We start from the raw sequence: 22295 nt of genomic DNA, 5'->3' as shown, positions 1-22295 counted from the left end.
AATCAGCTAAAGCAGTGGTTCCCAAACTTGTCTGCACTTTAGAATCACCTAAGGATCTTTTAAAAATTCTAAAACCCAGGCCATACCCCCAGACCAATTAAATCACAATCTAAGTAGGGGCAAGGGAGAGAGACAAAGGCATCAGTAGTTTGCCAAGTTCTACAGGCGATTCCAGTGTGAAGAAGACAAGTTTGGGAAATCACTAAGTTAGAGTTTGTATCTGTCTGAATAATGATAAAGTTCATTTGTGGTGACATAGAGGTAGATGACTAAAAAAAAAAAAAAAAACTATATACAAAACTTGTCCTTCTCTGAATCAGAAACTTGCAAGGTAGCTTTGTTTTTTTTTTTCAACGTTATGAATTCTGAGAACATCAGAAAGAGGGCCAAATAATTATTTTCTTTCTTGTATTTATCCATGCCCTCATTCCCCTCCAGAATCATGGAAACTGAGATAGTCACACTTTCACCTTTTCTTGGTACTTCCCATGTGACCAATAAAGAATTCTTCCTTGTTACATATATCCAACATAACTGATAAAGACATGACTCAACTGCTTCTCTACTAAGCAAACCTTATTTAATTCAGTCACTTTGGGTCCAATCCAGATGCCAAACACAGCTTGCCAAAGTAAAATACCCTACAGACATTGAGATCAAAATGCCTTCTTTTTTAAAAACTAAAGTCTATTTCTAATTCAATCCTTTGCTTAAGTTGAAACCAAGTCTTTTATAAATCAAATTTGCATTTGTATTCTATAGAATCAACAGACCTGTTTAAGAACTCTCTGACCACTCTCAGAAAAGATTTAGAGGTTCAGTAGGACCCCTCTCCATTCCATCCAGGACCTAGGCAAAAAGGAAAAAAGGCAAAAAGGAAGAAGAGAAACATCAGAAGACTAAATATATTAGTCCAATAAACCTATTCAGAGTAAATTTTTTTGACTGGCCAAATTCATTCTACCATTCTTTCTGCTAATTTCACTCTAGAAAGAGTTGTTAAAGACATGAGATTATCTACAGTCCTAAGTCCAGCGATTTTTTTAACAAGGAAAGCTTATGATAATCACTAAGGAAGCTTTTTCAAAATACATCAGTAGTGGTTACACAAGCATGTTTATTTTATAATTCATTATCCTTATGATTTGTGCACTTTGCATAATGTGTGTTATACTTCAATTAAAAAATATTAAAAAACAGATACATTTGTTCTGGGCAGAATCCCTGAGGGATTCTAATTAAGTAGGTAGCAGAAACAGAGTCCCACAGAGGTTACATGATTTACCCTAGGTCACACATGTAGTTAGCTATAGACTTAGTGCTTCCTGTCACTTTCCTACTCTTTCTGTTGTAAAACTATAAATATGCTGATAATATTATATTTTTTAATTTAATACTTACTCTCCTACTTATACTCTGAAAAAAATCTTATTACAAATGACAACTGCAAAAAACAAACAAGCAAACAAATAAATAGAAAACACAGATGTGCTGGGTTCACACCTATGTACCATCGCAGCTGCTGCATCATTCATATAAGAAAATTAAATAAAGTGTAATACCCATGCAAAGATTCCATAACCTCGGTATCCATTTTTTATAATGTTTTCAATACAAATGTCAAATGATTAGTAGGAAAATCAACTGAGTATATCTTGACAATAGACTAGCATTATTTATTTATTTATTTATTTTTATTTTTTGTGAGGAAGATCAGCCCTGAGCTAACATCTGATGCCAATCCTCCTCCTTTTGCTGAGGAAGACTGGCCCTGGGCTAACATCCGTGCCCATCCTCCTCTACCTTATATGGGACACCACCACAGCATGGCTTGACAAGCGCTGCGTTGGTGCGCGCCCGGGATCTGAACCTGCAAACCCCGGGCTGCGAAAGCAGAGCACGCGCACTTAACCGCTGGGCCCCTGGGCCAGCCCCTAGACTAGCATTATTTATGATAATGAAACACAAGGTGACAGAATGGAAAGAGAGGTAGGCTGAGCATGGCAGGGTGAGTGTGCCCTGAGTTCTAGTCACAATCTTCCAATAAAGTTGTTGTATAATTTTGGGCAGGACACAATCTCTCTGGGCCTAAGATTCCTAAATTATAAAATAAGAGCATGAATCACTAAGCTAGAGCTAAACAAAATCTCAGGTACCTTCTAGGTTTAAGAAAACTCAACTATTTATCACGAAATTTAATTATTATTCTACATGCTTTCACTTTATCTCGATTCAAACGTTTTAAGTAGATTTGTAAAACAAGAATCCTAGAATTCCTATGGTATCTGCCTCATAAGCACAAGCATATTCTTCAGCTTGTGCCAAATACAAATCTCCTAGATTCGCTGTCTAGGTACAAAACCTCTTCCTTCAAAGACAGCTAATAACATTATTCTCAATACTTTACCAACACCAGGAGACTCTTTCGCGTGAGTTTTTTTTACCTTTATATTTTGAAATCATTTCAGACTTACAGAGCATGAGCTATTTTTTATTTATTTTTTTCTTTTCTTTTTTTTTTTGTGAGGAAGATCGGCCCTGAGCTAACATCTGCCAATCCTCCTCTTTTTGCTGAGGAAAACTGGCCCTGGGCTAACATCCATGCCCATCTTCCTCCACTTTATATGGGATGCCGCCACAGCATGGTTTTGACAAGCGGTGCATCGGTGCACGGCCGGGATCTGAACCAGTGAACCTTGGGCCGCCGCAGCGGAGCACGCACACTTAACCACTTGTGCCACCGGGCCGGCCCATGGGCTATTTTTTAAATGGAAAATGTGTGTACAGAAGGCCCTCATAATTTCTAATCTCCTGTAATTTGAGTACTTTCAAGATACATTTGTTCAACCACCCTTTACCAACTGCCTACTAGGTACCAGGCACCCACTAGGCACTTTCCTGCTCCTAAAGTTACTATATAGGAAACAAAAAATTTGTGGAATGGGTAATTTAAATAACATTTTCATGAATGCCTAAATCTTATAGTACTCAAAAAGTTAAGTTGGCCTTTTAACCACATAGCCTTAAATGTTTCAAGATAATTTATAAGGCATTTAAAAGTGTCTGAATAAACTGTTAAATGTGAACTCTCAAAGACCATTTGTCATGGCACAACTAACATAAGATCCAATCCCATCCTTCCTACACTCTCTCATGAGGTTCTTATAAAACTATTACATGCTTCCTGTTCCCAAGTCCAGGGCTCTGAAGGGAAAATTTATGCAAACCTCCAGCCAAATCATAGAAACTTAGTGCCTTGAAAGAATCAACAAAATGCCTGTCAAGGAGATTGGCATTTCAATACTGTAACAACCCTGGTTTGCTCTTGGTGGAGATATCAGACAATTTAAGACACCAGAGAATATTAACATTAACTTTTAAATTTCAACCCTGACATTTTAGTATGAGAAACAAAGATGAATTAGTGAAATATGAAATTTGAGATTCTTAAAACTACTCATCCTAACATAGATATACATAGTTAATAATTTAATCTAGCATATTATAAACCAACAGAGTCAGAGGCTCAATGAGATTTTTCCCATCTTGTCAGTTATGACAGTAGATGGATAAAGTAAAATTTAGAGAAAAACTACTTTATACATCATGTTCTAATTATGAACACCACCGTGTTCTTTCCATCATAAACAAGCTACAGTCAAAAAGCAACACAGGTTTGGAGTACCAATCTTTTAATCCACGCTCTAAATATACAAACGACATTGAAAAGCTAACCAAATCCTACAATCTGGGAACCAATAAAAATTCCCTAAAAATAACGATGAGAATCTGAGTAGAGTAAGAACTAGAGCCCCTGGCAATCATCTGGTCGAATACCCTCATACAGAACAGACAAAAAATTAAGTCCCCAGTGAATAATTTGTTCAAAGCTTCCTAGTATTAGGGAAGTCTTTCATTTCATATGTGACACTTCTTTACAAATTAAAGACTTCATTTTAAAAGCACTAGAAAAGTATGTTATATAATGATAATGAATGTTGTCTTGCAATAAGACAATGATGGAAGACAACTTTAAAGAAGAATGGCTTTCTTCCTCTATTAAGTTTCTAAAAAGAGTTAAATCATGAGATCTGGGCTCTAAGTTAAAGAAGTCCTTAGATCATCATTCTAAGAGTCTGCCAGTGTTTCTTCTTCTGCATGGTCTTAATAATGACAGTGTTGGCAGGTTTTTTTTTCTTTATGCCCTTATAATTGTCACTTTTCAAATGAAACACTGAAGTCCTAAGACCAGCTTTCAAGTTCTGTAGCTACCATTCATCATTATCAACGATGCAGATGAATACATTTAGCAAACCTGCAGACAGAACTGTATTAGGTGACTACACTAATGTATTCAAACACAGGTATAGCATTCGAAATTACTTGAAACAACTAAAAAACTTTTCTTCAAAGTTCAAAAGAGATTATTTAAAAACTAGAAAATCTAATACTATGTTTATCCCCAATGAAGAGATAATTTTTTGATCAGAAGAGGAAATTCAATGACAAGATAAACATGTTCACTTACACTAAAAAACAAAGAAATAAATCTCTGCCCAAAGTGCAAAAAAAAAGAGAAAAAAAATTAAGTTTAAAATGAATAACAGTAAAACAAAATATAGAAATAAAATCTAGAAGAATTATTAACTTCAAGGGTGGTGATGAGCAAGACATGAACCCAGAAGTCATAAAGAAAAAGACTGACAGACATGGTTAGATAAAAATTAAAATAGTCTAGGGGGCCGCCCCGTGGCTTAGCGGTTAAGTGCGCACGCTCCACTCCTGGCGGCCCGGGATCAGATCTCGGGCGCGCACTGATGTGCCGCTTGTCAGGCCGTGCTGAGGCAGCGTCCCACATACAGCAACTAGCAGGATGTGCAACTATGACATACAACTATCTACTGGGGCTTTGGGGAGAAAAAGGGAAAAAAAAAGGAGGAGGATTGGCAATAGATGTTAGCTCAGGGCCGGTCTTCCTCAGCAAAAAGAGGACTGGCATGGATGTTAGCTCAGGCTGATCTTCCTCACACACACACACACAAAATTAAAAGAGTCTATACGTCAAAAGAAACCACAAAGTCAAAAGCCAAATGACAGTCTGGGATAATATATTTGCACCATGTGACAAAAAAGGGGTTAATATCCCAAATACACAAAAGCACCTACAAACCGATTCAAAAATAAAAAATTAACAACCCAAGATAAAAATAAGCAAAGGATTGGAAACATTGATTTGCAATCAGGGAATGCAAATGTTTGATGAATGCGTGCAACTTATTAACGGTCAGGGAAATGAAAATTAGAATAAGAAAACACTTTCCCACTTTCAGTGGGAATAAGAATTGCAACAACCTTTACGGAAAATAACACAGCAGCTCATAATACTGAAATAAGCTTATCTTTTAACCCCCATTTGGGAATTTATCCTACAGAAGTAAAAGCTCCATTTCTTAAAGGTATATGCACAAGGATGTCTACTGTTTGTAATGGGGAAAAAATCAGAAACAACCTGAATGCCCACTGAGAAAAACCTATGTGAATGGAATATTATGCAGCTAGAAAAAAATTGAATTAGATATATGTTTAATGATAAAGAAGAAAATATATGATATCCTATAAAGTAAAAAAATAGAAGTTGTAGAATAATGTGTATGGCATCATGATAATCTTATAAAATAAAAGAGAAAGTGAATCAGTATGTATATCTGTGTTTCTAAGAGCACAGAGAAAAATATGGAAAAATCACACTAGGCTGTTACACTTGGGTAGCCTGGAGGATAGGAACTGGAGACGAGGAGATAGTTGGCTTTTTCTTCATGCACCTCAAATGATGGTCAGCTTATTTCAATTAGTCTATACTGCCTTTGTGGTTTGAAAGGAAAATCCTATTTGAGTACAACATAACAGAAAAGAAATGGAATAAGAAAAAAGTCTACAATAGGAATGACAGAAAAAAATGTTATTTAAAATTAATAAAGAACTGGTGTATAAAACACAGCCAAATGAAACACTCAGAGGACAAGGAATAAAAATAAATTCTGGGTGCTTTTTGTGTGGGTATGTAAAACAACTTCTATGAATTCAAGATTTACCTCTACTTCAAAAAGAAAAATAAAAGAAGTTTTTGATTCAAGTGCTTTATGTTTTTTAGGCTTGTCTGCTTAGAATGGTTTTTTAAAAAGCAAACACGGGGGCCGGCCCCGTGGCTTAGCGGTTAAGTGTGCGCGCTTGGCTGCTGGCGGCCCGGGTTCGGATCCCGGGCGCACACCGATGCACCGCTTGTCAGGCCATGCTGTGGTGGCATCCCATATAAAGTGGAGGAAGATGGGCACAGATGTTAGCCCAGGGCCAGTCTTCCTCAGCTAAAAAAGAGGGAGATTGGCATGGATGTTAGCTCAGGGCTCATCTTCCTCACCACAAAAAAAAAAAAAAAAAAAAAGCAAACACAACTCATCACAAAATCCTGTCAAAGAAATGCCCCCTGTTATATACTTGCAATCCGTATCTGTTTTTTGGTTAAATTATATTTGATTTTAGCTATATTTTGAAAGTGAAATTTGTCGTTTATAACAATGCACCATTCTTTGTTACACTTAATATTTTTAAATGCATAGTACAAACTTAAAGGGAAAATATCAAATTTACACTGAACAAATGGTCAAACGATATGAAAATTAGTTCAAACAAGATTGAAAAAATGCTCATCACTGACAAAAATAAAAAACATATTTGCTAGTCACACAAAAAAAATGCATCTTCACTATGGAGAAATCTGGCAGTCATAATCTTAACCCTGTGATTGAAGTTATCATTAATATTGAGACAACCAGACATTTATGTACCTCATGATACGACGCAATGTGAAGAATAAGTATTCTTGCCAAAATGTTTAACTACAATCTAATCAAGCCTTTAGAATCTAATTCTTCAGAATCTAATCAAGTCCTTAAACCTTCTAGTTTAGGGAAATACAAGGAATAAAATAATCAGATAACTCCAGAATGTGGGACATTCAACAAGAAAATTGCTCTGGTTTAAACAAATCAATGCCATGAAAAAAAATGGTGAGGGAGCAGACAAGAAATGGAAATTGCTCCAGGTTAAAAAGACTACAAAAATAATAACGTGCAAACACAATGCATGGTCCTTAATTTGATTCCACTTCAAACAAGTCAGCTATAAAAGTCATCTTGGAGACAACTGGAAAAACTTACACATACCACTTAACGTTAGATAATATCAAGGAATTACTGATAATTTTGTCAGGAGTGATAATGATATTGTGATTATAAAGGAGAATGTCCTTATGTGTAAGAGATGCATGTTAAAAGTATTTAAACGCATAGTATCATGATGTCTTTATTTTAAAAAGGTTTAACATAATATTACTAAGCATATGGCAACATGTTGTATATAGATGGTGGGCATAAGGGTGTTCATTGTACTGTTTCTGGGGAATTTTTTTTGTATGTTCGAAATTTTTCATAATAAAACATTTAAAATATCAAAAATTCCATAAAACTGTGAGGTACTACTATTATACTGGAAGAAAAAAATTATAAAATCCAATATTAACTACTGGCTAGTGGCAATATAAACTGGTAGTTGTTATAAAAACACAACATGGCTAAAAACTGATACTCTTAGACCTAACTGAATCATTTTAGGGAATATATTCTAAGAAAAAATTGGGGGAAAAAAATTATAAAAAGATGTTACAGCAGTATAATTTAGAATTGAGAACCAAAAATAAAAACAAACTGGAAATCACCCAAATGCCAAATACCAGAGAGTATTTAAACTTTGGTTATTATGCATCCCTTAAAAATGATAACTATATAGACAAGTGGAAAAGTGCATCAACATATTGCCAAATGAAAAGGCTATAAAAACTATACAAATTAAAATTGTAAAGATTATAAGCATATGATAATGACTAGGAAGTCAGGTGTTTATTTCTCTGTAACGTTTAAATACAATTTAAAACTTTTCATGAGGACACATGCTCTTAGAGAAAATATGAACAATGCAAATATAGAATGAGGAAGAACTGCCTAGGTACAAATAAGGAAAAGCACCTGAGGACTTCCATTGACCACAATTTGAATGAGTATTCACAATTTGAATACATTCCTATTGTGGACAAAAGTCAACATAACTATCATTAAGAGGACACAGAAAAACAATGTATCATTGGCTTGAACAGTATACAACCTTCCTCAATTCTTTCCATTAGTCAGATGTTTTAAAAAGATACGGAAAAACTGAAAAGAGTTCAGACAAAAACCAAGAGGTAAAAAATAGGATGGAAAAGAGGTGATTTTTAAGAAAGGTTTGAAAGAAAATGAAGAGCAATATGATTATTACTACTGAAATCCATGGAGAGGCTTTGGAACAGAGATTCTAAAAAGCTGCTGTATCTCAACGCCCACAGACGACTGACCAGGAAGCTAATAAAACCCACCAAGTTTGTTGTTGTGGAGTTTTTGTTGTTTTGTTTTTTTTATGCAAGATGGATGCCTTGACTGTCTTGGTGAAAAGCTGCTGGCATAGGCAAATGAGGGAAGCTGGGTGTGTTAAATCACCGACCGTCTGTTTTTCTTTGGGGTGTCTACTTATCCGTGATCAACTAATCACAGAATCTCCCTGAAGCTTGAATTAGTTATCTAAAGCTTGAATCAGTTATCCACCATTTCAAAATTCTGCAGTGCCATCCTGCTCCCACATGCTACACACTCAGTAACATTCAAATTCCTGGATCTGGCATGTAGGGCCCCAACAAACTACTATGGCTTTATCTCCCCACAACTCCTCAGCATGCCAGCAAACTAGACTTCTCACTATGTCATTTCCTAAATATTCCTTATGCTTTCCTTATGCCCATCATTCCCTTGGTTCTTTTCCCAACTCAACTCGTTGCAATCTTATCTTTCCTTTTATTTTGTAAATTTTAATTCAATACCTCTGTATCACGTCACCTGTTATGAGTTGAATTGTGTCCCCCAAAGAGCTATGTTAAAGTCTTAACCCCCTGTACCACAGAATGTGACCTGCTTTGAAATAGGGTCACTGCAGATGTAATTAGCTAAGATGAGGTCATACCGGAGTAGGGAAGGCCCTTAATCCAACACGACTGGTGTCAGAAGAAGAGGGAAATTTGGACACTGAGACACACAGGAAGAATGCTTTGTGACAACAGAGGCAGAGACTGGAGTGATGCAGCTGCAAACCAAGAAATGCCAAGAATTGGTGGAAGCTAGGAAGAGGCAAGGAAGGATTCTACCCAAAGTCTTAGAGGGAACATAGCCCTGCTGACACCTCAAACTCAGGTTCTAGACTCAAGAACTGTGAGAGAATAAATTTTTGTTTTAAGTCACCCAGTTTGTGGTAGTTTGTTACAGCAGCCCTAGGAAAGTAATACACCATATTTTCCATGAAGTCCTCCCTGATCCTTCAAGTGGAAGTGATCTCTCTCTCTCTCCTGAATTCCCATAGCACTTAACTATCTTATTTAAAACATACCTTACCCTCTTTTTATTTATGTTCACATCACTTCCCCAGATGAATTAGTTTCCTGAAAGGCAGAAACTAATTACTCATCAACTGTATACACCTCTCAACATTGGCAGGCAGTCAACATATACTGACTATAATAATCAAATTTCTCTCCATACTTATTTATTCTGATCTCAATGCTTTTTTTTTTGTCTTTTTGTGAGGAAGGTCAGCCCTGAGCTAATGTCCATGCCAATCCTTCTCTTTTTGCTGAGGAAGACTGGCCCTGGGCTAACATCCATGCTCATCTTCCTCCACTTTATATGGGACACCGCCACAGCATGGCCTGACAAGCGATACGTCGGTGCGCGCCCGGGATCCGAACGCGGGCCGCCAGCAGCAGAGCGCGCGCACTTAACCGCTACACCACCGGGCCGGTCCCTCAATGCTTTTGAATGAGTCATCTCCTCATCCACTGAAGAGTTACTCATAACCTAAAAAAACTCAGATGAAGGCTCATTTTCTTCAGGAAGCATTCCTAGATTCAAATTTACTCATACTAGTTAAATCAATATATTTCACATTCATATTTGCATGTGTGTATATGCACATACAGTACTGCTGTTAACTAATATCCACAATGGGAAAGAACGTTTATCTAACAAATCCATTATTTAGGGTCTATTGATCTGTCTCTTACTAAGTGTAGTCAGATCCTTGTTTACCTAAAAATCTTCCCACTTTAATGGTATTTGGTAGTTAACCACAGTGTCTTTGAATGTCTACAAGTGTTTGAATTTTTTGTCTATATTTTATAGAAAGGACACAGCCTTATTTCCATACAACATTGAAAATGATGGTAACAGACTTAACCTAATGAACAATTTCCCTCAGTAAAATCCAAAACAGGAACCTGATTCACAAATTTGCAACTATTTCTTCCTATAGGAGACTGCTGCTGTCTGGTCTTTAGAAAATGTACATAAATAGTACTATGGAACCAATACTCAACAGGTTCAATATTAGCAAAGGAGCTGGTTAATGTGAACATTTGTTGCCTCTTTGTGTGTGCCCTGAGTTTGCAGCTGGTTAATGCTAAATACAAACCTAAATATCTATTTAAAGTATGAACATCCTCTCAATTTGGTGTTCATTAATATTATTAACTGACATAGTTTTTTTCCAGCTTTATTAAGATATAATTGGCATATAACATTGTGTAAGTTTAGGTGTACAACAAGATGGATACACATATATATTGCAAAATGATTACCACAATAAGGTTAGTTAACACATACATCCTCACATAATTACCATTTTTGTGTGTGTGAGGTAAGAACATTTAAGATCTACTCTTAGCAACTTTCAAGTATATAATACAATATTGTTAACTAGTCACCATGCTGTACATTAGAACCCCAGAACTTATTCATCTTATAACTGGAAGTTTATACCCTCTGACCAACATTTCCCCATTTCCCCTACCTCCCAGAGCCTGGCAACCACCAATCTAGTCTCTCTTTCTATGAGTTCGGCTTTTTAACTTAGTTAATATTAACTGATTATTAATATTCTTACTGACATAAAATATACAATTCTTCACAAGATAAAGATGTGGGGGCCGGCACTGTGGCTTAGCGGTTAAGTGCGTGCACTCAGCTACTGGCGGCCCAGGTTCGGATCCCGGGCGCGCACGGACGCACTGCTTGTCCGGCCGTGCTAAGCCAGCGTTCCACACACAGCAACTAGAAGGATGTGCAACTATGACATACAACTATCTACTAGGGCTTTGGGGAGAAAAAGGGGAAAAAAAAAGGAGGAGGATTAGCAATAGATGTTAGCTCAGGGCTGGTCTTCCTCAGCAAAAAGAGGAGGCTTGGCATGGATGTTAGCTCAGGGCTGATCTTCCTCACAAAAAAAACAAAAAAGATGTGATTCTGGTCTTTTGCTTTATAGGGTTTATATATAAATTATAGCTTATTACCAAATTCTAGGGCTGCATTACTTCCTCCAACAAAGCTATAGTATTCCCTTTATATACACACCTCTAATCATTTATTAATTAACTCAGCAAATGTTTACTGAGCTCCTAGGCAGCCACCTAAGTCCTTTTTAGAATAAGGTGAGGTAAAAAAAGAACAAAATTTTTTTAAATAAATAAATGTGCCAGACAACACAATAGGTAGACAACACAATTGGAGCCAAAGGGAAGAAGAAAACGACAGAGACACAGGCCTAGGCCTCAAGAAACACCCAATATAGTGAGGAGGGAGAGAGTAAACTAGCTCTATGTCTCTCCTCTCTCCGCATGCTGTTCTTACACTTCATGACCAGGCTTACTTTCCTAATGTATAGCTTTCATTATGTCACCATGTGGCTAAAAACTTTTGATCACTCCCTATTACTTAGTCAATCAAGTCTAAACTTCCCAGCTTGGAAATAAAAAGAATTCAAAGCCTTCCATGATTCAGGTGCATAGTATGCACAGACTAAGAACATAGGCTTTGGAATTAGACTGCTTGGACTCAAATTCTTTCTCCATCAATTGTTAGCTCTATTCCTCAGTTTCTTTATCTATAAAAAGAGATAAAAAACAGTGCCTATCTCACAGGGTAGTTGTGAGGATTAAACGAAATACTACTTATAAAACACCTGGCACATTACCTGGCAAATAGTATGCATGCAAAAAATGTGAGCTACTATTATTATTATTATTATTGCTGTTGTTGTTCAATCTCTATTTCTAGCCTTAACTCCAACAAGAGCCTTGTAACAATCCTGTTTTCCAGCCAAAATGGACTCTTTACTACCTCCTAAATACTCATCTCTACAATCATGCTTTCACTCAGCCTGGAAAATACCCCCTCATCTCCAAGTATTAAGATCCTAACCGGGCTGGCCCCATGGCTTAGCAGTTAAGTGCACGCGCTCTGCTACTGGCGGCCCGGGTTCGGATCCCGAGCGTGCAGCGGCGCACTGCTTCTCTGGCCGTGCTGAGGCCGTATCCCACATACAGCAACTAGAAGGATGTGCAACTATGACATACAACTATCTACTGGGGCTTTGGGGAAAAAAAGGAGGAGGATTGGCAATAGATGTTAGCTCAGAGCCGGTCTTCCTCAGCAAAAAGAGGAGGATTAGCCTGGATGTTAGCTCAGGGCTGATCTTCCTCACACACACACAAAAAAGATCCTAACCATTCTTGGCAGCCCTGCTCAAAGGCCACCTCTTTCAGGTACCATACTCTGATATCTCAGCTCCATCACACAGTACATACACCCCACATGACACTTAAGCCCTAGCTAAATTCATCTTTGTATCCTGCAGAGTTCTAGCCCAATGCACATAGTAGGGCCCAATAAATGTTGGATAAATGAATGAATTCCTATATTTCCTCTCTCTCAACCGCTCTCTTGGAGAACAGCTTTAAATCACAAATAAAAAGATCACTTCTGTAGTATTTCAAAAAGCCGGCCAGCTAGTTTTCTTTTCTATCACCAATATGGTAACTTCTAATGTCCCAGCATATAGTAGATGCCTAAATATTCAGCGATTTCAACTGAATTTCATCGCATTTTTAATTTCAGTTATCATTTTATTCCTTAGGATCAAGTATGACTCAGCCTTAGAAACAGATTTTAGTTTTTACCTGCCCACAAACTCATCTGCCAATTTCTGGCCATCCTGACCCTATCCCAATATGTCATGTATTGGTTTAGGAGAGAGAATATTTAAAACCTCAGCAAAGTAAGAACCAGAAAATCAAACACCTATAGGGCAATAAAAGTAAATGAGCAAAGCAAGAGAGTAGTGAGAACCATGCAGAGAACTAGGAAACAACAGCCCACCTAAAAGCTTTAGCTTTTATTGTACTGCTATGAGAGAATATGGGCTTGGTGGTGACAGATCTTCCAATTTTTCATGGTAAGTCAGAAACTCAGAAATTTGTGTAAATTTTTAAGACATTAAAAATATTGTACTAGCCAAACAAAACGTGTCTGCAGGTCAAATCTGACTATAGGCTGCCAGTTTGCATCCTCTGCTACAGAAGTTCTCTGCAAAAGAAGTGATGGGGTGGGAGGAGTTCCATTCCAGCAGACAGTCTAAGGCAGCAACTAAAACTAAAAGCAGCAACTTGGAAGCATCTCCTGCAACACTAAGCCTAGCTTTCAGCCATTCCATTTTGACCTGAAAACCAAATTAATTCTACAATTGTGTCGAGCATATTGAGCCTCTCTTCTGTGCCTGGTGCTGAGAATCAGAAATGTACAATAGCGCTAAATAACACCTAATATCATTAAGCATTTTCTAGGTGCCACACTGTTCTACTCATGTTATATGAATTAACTCACTTAATCCTCACAACAATTCTACGAGATAAATACTATTATCCTTATCTTAAAGATGAGGAAACTGAGGCACAAAGAGGCTATGCAACTTGTCCAAGGTCACACAATTAGCAAGCAGCAGAGCTGGAATTAGGACCTCAGACAGACTCCAGGAGAAAGAGCTCACAATTTGAAAACAAATACCATTCAACAAATGGTGCTGTGATAATTAATCATATATAGGAAAAAATAAAACTGGACCCTACCTCACACCACACACAAGAGTCAATTCCAGATCGATTAGAGATCTAAACATCAAAGGCAAAGCAGTAGAGATTCAAGAAGATAATATGAAGAATAACTTCAAAATCCTAGGGGAGGAAAAGACGGATAAATTTGACTTTATTAAAATCCAAAACCTCGTTTTAACAGAAGACAACTTAAAGAAATTAAAAAGATTAGCAACAAAATGGGAAATGATATCTGTAATACGTATAATCAACAATGGATTAATAATCAGAAAATAAAGAAATCTTTTGAAAAAAACAACCCAATAGAAAAATGGCAAAACAAGCCCCAGCATGGTCTAAGCTGTGAAAATCTGGCGTTACCACAGGTGCCATATAGCAGGCCCCAGAACAGGAAACATTGGCATCACTGACCAATATAAAATATTCAGGGGCCTGTCATGTTGCAGGTACACAGAGCATGGGGGATCCAGCCAGAAGGACAGAGCCAAAATGATTATTCTCCATCGTATCAGAACTGGATGGCAAATCAGAAGCTGAAGATCGAACATTTGGATACATAGATCATCGATCAGCAAATGTTTTTGGTAAAGGGCCAGACAGTAATTGAAGTATATATTCTCTGTCACAATTACTCTCCTCTGCCATTGGTAGAGAAAAAGTAGCCAAAGACAATATGTAAATGAACGAGTGTGCCTGTGTTGCAATAAAACTTTATTTACATGAATAGGTGGTAGGCCAGATTTCACCTATGCCATAGTTTGCCGATCCCTGACACAGATAGCGGTGATTTTCCTACACTCTAGGAATATTTTCCAGGTCTTTCACTACCTTTTATGTCTGCTGATACTTACTTCCGATTTTCTTAAGCAAAAACTACACCACACTTGACAGCATTGCAATGGTTTCCAAAAGTCTATTACTCTACCAAAAAATATCTCCTCCCTTATTTTCTGTGGCAATTCTTACCTCATTTTCCTTTCACCTTTTTTTAACCTCTTTGACAGCCACCATCCCAAACTAGAAATCTAAAAAATTCCCTTTCTCTCTCACCATTCACAATGTCAGTTATATCAATACCTGAAAATTCTAACTCTGTTAATACTTCACAGCCTCTGTCTTAGTTCAGGCCCTCATTACTTCTTCCCTGCTCTCCAGTCCACCCTTCTCCAAAGAACATCCATTTATCTCCTAAAAATTAAACCTCACCATACACTCAACTCCTTGAAAACCTTGAATACCTCCCTATCAGCTAATGATTCAGTCAAAACTCCTTAGCAAGGTCCTTCACAACCAGATTCCAAACCACCTTCCCAATCTCATCTCTGACCACTCTTACACCCTTACACACAGACACACACACACACACAGTGTGATCCAGTCACATTCACTTACATTCCCTGAAAATGCATGCCTTTACCTGGAAGGCTTTTCTCTCCAACTCTGCATCTAGCAAACTCTACCTTTCAGAACACATCTCAAGCGTCGCCCCTTCACAAAACCTTCCCTGATTCCTAGAGCAGAGACATGCCACCTCTGTATCTTTACAACCTTTGATAACTCTCCTTTGGCATTTACCATCTTGAACTATCAGTGTTTACATGTCCACTTCTCTCATGGGATTGAATATCCAAGGTGAGAGGATCCTGCCATAAAGACTTTTGAATCTCCAGAGCCTAGCATAATGCTTGACATGCAGTAGATGTCTCAGTGCACAGTAAGTGTCTGTTGAATGGAAGACATGCTTGGTGGTAGAAGTAGGGTTTCTTAACCTGGGGTTCATAGATAGGAGTCCACAGATAGAATTCAGGGTGGGGGGGTCCATAAACTCGGATAGGAAAAAAAAATTACCTCTTTATTTTCACTAAATTCTAACTGAAAGTCACCATTTTCTTCAAATATGAATGTAGGCAACAAACCATTCTAGTATTAGCAGCATCTATGACTCTGTCACAGTAATCATAGATATCTTTATATCATATTACAGTTGATGCAGATATCTTAAAATATTATTTATGCTCATCATGTCTTTTTTTTTCCCCCCAAAGCCCCAGTAGATAGTTGTACGTCATAGTTGCACATCCTTCTAGTTGCTGTATGTGGGACGTGGCCTCAGCATGGCCAGAGAAGCGGCGCGTCACTGCGTGCCCGGGATCCGAACCCGGGCCGCAAGTAGCGGAGCACGCGCACTTAACCGCTAAGCCACGGGGCCGGCCCTCATCATGTCTTTAAAATTGTAATTATCAAGAGAAACAAAAGAAAAACTAAACAAGTGGGACTTCATCAGACTAAAGAGCTCCTGCAAGGCAAATGAAACCAGGATCAAAATGAAAAGATAACCCACCAGCTGGGAGAAAATATTTGCCTATCATATATCCGACAAGGAGTTAATCTCCATAATATATAAAGAACTCACACAACTGAACAACAAAAAAACAAACGACCCGATCAAAAAATGGGCAGGGGCCGGCCCGGTGGCGCAAGCGGTTAAGTGCGCGCGCTCCGCTGCGGCGGCCCGGGGTTCGCTGGTTCGGATCCCGGGCGCGCACCGACGCACTGCTTGGTAAGCCATGCTGTGGCGGCGTCCCACATAAAGTGGAGGAAGATAGGCACGGATGTTAGCCCAGGGCCGTCTTCCTCAGCAAAAAAGGAGGAGGATTGGCGGATGTTAGCTCAGGGCTGATCTCCTCACAAAAAAAAAAAAAAAAAAAAATGGGCAGAGGATATGAACATTTTTCCAAAGAAGATATACAGATGGCCAACAGACACATGAAAAGATGTTCAACATCACTAATCATCAGGGAAATGCAAATCAAAACTACACTAAGACATCACCTTACACCTGTTAGAATGGCTAAAATCACCAAGACAAAAAATAACAAATGTTGCGGAGAAAAGGGAACCCTCATTCACTGCTGGTGGGAATGTAAACTGGTGCAGCCTCCATGGAAACCAGTATGGAGATTCCTCAAAAAGTTAAAAATAGAAATACCTTATGATCCAGCTATCCCACTACTGGGTATTTATCCAAAGAACTTGAAATCAACAATCCAAAGACGCTTACGCACCCCTATGTTCATTGCAGCATTATTCACTATAGCCAAGACGTAGAAGCAACCCAAGTACCTATCAACAAATGAATGGATAAAGAAGATGTGGTACATATATACAATGGACTACTACTCAGCCATAAAAAAAAAGACAAAATCATCCCATTTGCAACAACATGGATGGACCTGGAGGGTATAATGCTAAGCAAAATACCCCAGACAGAGAAAGACAAACACCGTATGATTTCACTCATATGTGGAAGATAAACTAACACACAGACAGAGAGAACAGTTTGGTGGTTACTGGGGGAAGCAGGTTGGGGGTGGGCACAAGGGGTGAAGGGGTGCATTTATATGGTGATTGACAAACAATAATGTACAACTGAAATTTCGAAATGCTATAAACTATTATGACATCAATAAAAAAATTGTAATTATCAGACTCATCACTAGATCTGATTTCTTAATGTGCTGATAAAGAAGTATCTCTATATTACTATATCAAAATTTGTATATTTTGGTAACTGTATTTCAACATAATTGGTTTTCTTTGTAATCCAGTGTATTTTGTTTTATGCAATTAAAAATATTCTGAGAGAGGGCCTGCACAGTGGTGCAGCAGTTGAGTTCACGCTCTCCACTTGGGTGGCCTGGGGTTCGCCAGTATGGATCCTGGGCGCAGACCTACTCAATGCTCATCAAGCCATGCTGAAGTGGCATCCCACACAGAAGAGCTACAACTCTACAACTATGATATACAACTATGTACTGGGGCTTTGGGGAGGAAAAAAAAAAAATTCTGAGAGAGGCCCATAAGCTTCACTAGATGCTAAAGGGGCCCATGGCACAGACAAGGTTAGGCCTTCTTGCATTAGAAAGATCCAGAACAAATGAATCCTGTTGCTGTATAAATGTATGGCATATACGTATTGAATATACTGTATATTGAAAATCTTATTGCTATGAACGTCCTCATAATCTTTTTGCTGAAAGTCCTTTTTGATTATATGGGAGCCCAGGAACTACTATATCATGACTGATTTGCATAGTTTCCCTCAGAACTCTCTCATAGCCCATATGAACTTTGAACTCTTCTCTATCATGATCAAACCTCAATTAAAGTTTGATCATGATAGAGATCCTAGGTCTCTACCATTGTTCACGGTTATCTTTTTAGGCTTTCTGTGTCCCTTTGCTGTGTAGTAAACACCTAGAAGAGAAGGAGCCTCTCTTAAAACTCTAGAAAGTTAGAAGTCACAAGTGTCCTGCAGATAATTTCTTGGCACAAATGGAGGTGGGCTAGAAATTATCAAATAGCTAGTTACCTATACTTTTTTGTATCCCCCTCAGTCTTTGTACTGACAATCTTATTACAAAAACAAAATTAATTAATAGTTCTTTGATCTATACTGCCATGATTGACTTCACACTTTTTTCCCAACTAACAAATTCCTCTAAGGTAGTATATGGAATGAGGAGGCAGCAGACCCCCTCTGCCACTAATCGGTAAGATCCTGAGAAGTCAACTTTTTCTTTCTAGGTCTCAGCTCAAGTCACTACATGATCTGAAACTGTTACAGGATCCCTAAGACCCTTGTAGTTTTTATATATTCACTCCTCTTCATCATTCTTACTAGCTTCAATAACGCCTTTCTGATGACCTCCCCAGGTGACCCTGCTCTTAAAACAGTGGGCTGTCCCCTTCCTGGGAAGACACCTTGGGTCACCGCCCACAAACAGCCCAGTCCCTCCTTTTAAAGACACACAAACTCCCTAAGTTGATGGAGGTTCTCTCTCTTCTTGCCAACCAGTTCCACTCTCTGCACCCCTTTTGCTACCAGCTCCTTCATCCAAACCTCAGCCCTCCTTCTCCCCCTTCCTCATCAAAGCCTTCCTTTTTCCTGTTGCTCTCCCCAGCAGGGAGTGGAGGATCCTCGGGGCACCTATGTCCTCAGTCCCTTGGGAGTTACACGGACTTGCAATCCAGCCCCGCGACTCCGACGACTGCCCCAATCTGCTATCCTCGTCTGTACCCAAAGGGCCCAATTTCTAACCAACACTCTTCCCACCACCACCAAAGAAGTGTCCCCAGCCCTGACAGCTTGAGTTTGGACCCCACGCCCCTCCGGGTCCTACCTGCTCTGGGGTCCTAACACTGCCCATAGCCTAACACAGCTCCCGGTCCTGGTCCCCCAGCCCCACGGACCCCGATCCCGTTTCCGTGTGGACCCAGTGTCCCTTCTCCGCGACCCCGGCCACGACCCCACGTCCGGCTCCCGCCAGTACCTCGGGCCTGGAGCGCCACCCCGTGCAGACCCCGGCCGGCCTTGCACTCCCTCAGCGCCCCGGACCCCGCGTCCCGCACCCTCCCCAATCCCAGCCGGGCCCCCGCTCCCTCCAGCGCCCCCGCCCGCAGGCCCCGGGCCCGCTCCCCAACATGGCGACGGGGACAGGAGCGCGGCGGGCGGGGCGGCTCCGGGCCGGGCCCGCACTGGGGCCGTGCTCCACGGTCGGCCGGCGCCATTTTCCCGCGCCGGGCCCGGGCGGCACCTCCTTCCAGCGGCGCCAGCCGGGCTGGGACCGTGGACGCCCGGTGGGCCCACCCCTTACGGGCCCGCGTCGCCGTCACCTCACCTGAGCGCGGCCCCAGCCCTCCCGGGCGGGCCTCGGAGCACCGGCCGGGGCCGTGCGTGCCCGCGGCCCTCCGTGTGTCCGTCCGTCCGTCCTCGCGTGCGCCCGTCTCTCCGGCCGTCGGCGCCCGGCCGCCCGCAGCCCGACCCGGCAGGGCCTCGGGGAGCCGGCGGGGAGGGGGATGGGCCGGACCGGGCCGGGGAGGGAGGGGGAGGGAGGGCGAGAGGGAGGGAGCGCGGGAGGGGCGGGGCGGACCCAGAGGCGGGGCCCTGGGTCACGTGACCAAACGTCCCCGGGAGCGCGCGCCCGCTCACTTGGGTGCAGAGTGCTTAGGGCCGGGATCCAGTGGATCTCTGTATGCCGCCTGGCACTGTAATATCGGCGGTGGCTCCTATCCTCACTTGGGAAGCTCTGCACAGCCCTATAGGAGCCCTCTGGCTGAGTGTCCTTGGGCAAGGCAACTCTCCAACCCTCAGTTTACCCATCTGAAATATGGGGATAATAATAGCGCTTGCGAAGAGGAAATAAGGGCATGGACAGCCTTTGGCACAGTGCCTGACACATAGTGTCTAATAACGTTAATGGTGATAAAGATAGTTAACCTTTATTATTATTATAAGCTCCTCTCTACTTTTCCCATTACCGTCAGGCTTGCAAGTTCAGTGGGTGCTCAATAAAATAATTCTTGCGTGAACAAGGGAGTGCGGCCCCTCCCCTCTCCCCAAATGTAGGGAACCCTCACCAGCGCTGGGCTTGATACCTGTCATATAGGCCTGGATTCAGATCTGGCTTTCACTCTTGATAGCTGTGATTTTCTTTTGCATCTGAACCTCAACTTTCTCATCCCTAAAATGAGAGTTAAGGATCTGTTATGAGCATCACAGAAGATAGAATATGAGCAGGTGGATTGTAAACTGCACAGCTCAGGCATACTGGTCTCATCTACAAAAAGGAGTCTGGAGTCCTGTCCTTCCACAAATATTTATTTGTGTGCTTGGACTGGTGCAGTAGCTATCCATGGCCTTTTCACATCCTCCTTGGTTCCCTGCAATCTATTCTTCATCCTGCTGTCAGAGTATTATTTCAAAGTCAGAAATCTGATCATGTCCCTCATTTCTTTAAGACTATTTGATGGCTCCACATTGCTCTTGAGATAAAGGCCAAATAAATATCTTACTGTTGCCTTCCCACATCTTCAGACTTCTCTCAGGGCCCTCTTCCACTCTCTCTAGACTGTAACTGCCATCATCTTCTTCACATATTGTACTGCCTCCCTTCTCAGGACCCTTGCACATGCTGATCCCTCTGCCTGAAATGCTCTCCTCCGTCAGAGATAACTCAACAGCCTTCAGATCCCTGCTCAAACATGGATACCCCAAGGACACCTTCCCTGACCACTCCCCAGGCAGATTCTCATACTTGTCCTCATTAGGAGGCACTAGGCTGTTTATTCCTTGTCTTCACCACTAGATTGTGGACTCCGTAAGGAAGGAGACTTTAACCATCTTGTTTGCTGCTGTTTCCTCAGCACATAGCACAGTGCCTGTCACAGAGAAGGCCCCAATAAGTATTTGTTGTTTTGTGTGAATCCTGGGCACTGTGCTAGGTGCTGGGCCCAAGAGGGCCGAGAAAAATTAAGAGAACCACAGGCGGCCACAAGGGGGCACCTCAGGCCTTGGAGCCTGTGAAATTAACACCAAAAGGATTTATCAGAGCCCAGAAAAAAGTTTTTTTTTTTTTTATTGATGTTTTAATGGTTTCTAACATTGTGAAATTTTTGGGTTGTACATTTTTGTTTGTCCATCACCATATATATGACTCCCTTCACCCCTTGTGCCCACCCCCACTGCCCCTGGTAACCACAGTCCAGTTTTCTCTGTCCATGTGTTGGTTTATATTCCACATATGAGTGAGATCATACAGTGTTTGTCTTTCTCTTTCTGGCTTATTTCACTTAACATAATACGCTCCAGGCCCATCCCATGTTGTTGCAAATGGGACGATTTTGTCTTTTTTTATGGCTGAGTAGTATTCCATTGTAATATATACCACATTTTCCTAATCCAGTCGTCAGTCGAGGGACACTTAGGTTGCTTCCACTTCTTGGCTATGGTGAATAATGCTGCAATGAACATAGGGGTGCATAAGCCTCTTTGGATTGTTGATTTCAGGTTCGTTGGATAGATTCCCAGTAGTGGGATGGCTGGATCATAGGGCATCTCTATTTTTAATTCTTTGAGGAATCTCCCATCAGAAAAAAGTTTTTTTAAAGCTTTTTCTTTTAACTTTTAGAAAGCAAGGTATAATTAGCATACAGCACAATGCAAACGTCTTAAGTAATAAATTTTTACCTATGTTCTTGTGTTACCACCAGCCAGATCAAGTTACAGAACTATCAAACCAGAAAGTTCCTTTTATTTCCTCCAGTATGTGCCCTCCCAGTCAATACTTGCTCCCCCAGAGATAACTACTATTTTGACTTCTAGTGCTGTAGATCAACTTTGACAGTTCTTGAGCTTCACATAAATATATAAGCACATATT

At 40.4% G+C, this 22295-nt stretch overlaps 1 protein-coding gene across 8 annotated transcripts in view; it reads right to left on the bottom strand.

The window, feature by feature from the left end:
• Positions 1–19920, bottom strand: part of NCOA6 (nuclear receptor coactivator 6) — a 103921-nt gene extending 84001 nt beyond the window's left edge. For 5 of the 8 annotated variants that reach the window (XM_058562851.1, XM_058562856.1, XM_058562857.1 and 2 more), the window contains exons 1-2: positions 19756–19920; positions 774–849 (exon numbers count right to left, since the gene is read on the bottom strand). The gene's annotated coding sequence lies outside the window, so the exon portion shown is untranslated. Of the gene's footprint in view, positions 1–773; positions 850–14089; positions 14195–19755 lie in introns of all 8 variants that reach the window. The other 3 variants (XM_058562853.1, XM_058562855.1, XM_058562854.1) reach the window with 3 other exon arrangements.
• Between the last annotated feature and the right edge of the window lie 2375 nt (positions 19921–22295).

This window comes from Diceros bicornis, chromosome 19 (genome assembly GCF_020826845.1).
Source record: "Diceros bicornis minor isolate mBicDic1 chromosome 19, mDicBic1.mat.cur, whole genome shotgun sequence".
NCBI lineage: Eukaryota > Metazoa > Chordata > Mammalia > Perissodactyla > Rhinocerotidae > Diceros > Diceros bicornis.
This window is presented reverse-complemented; position numbering and strand designations above follow the sequence as displayed.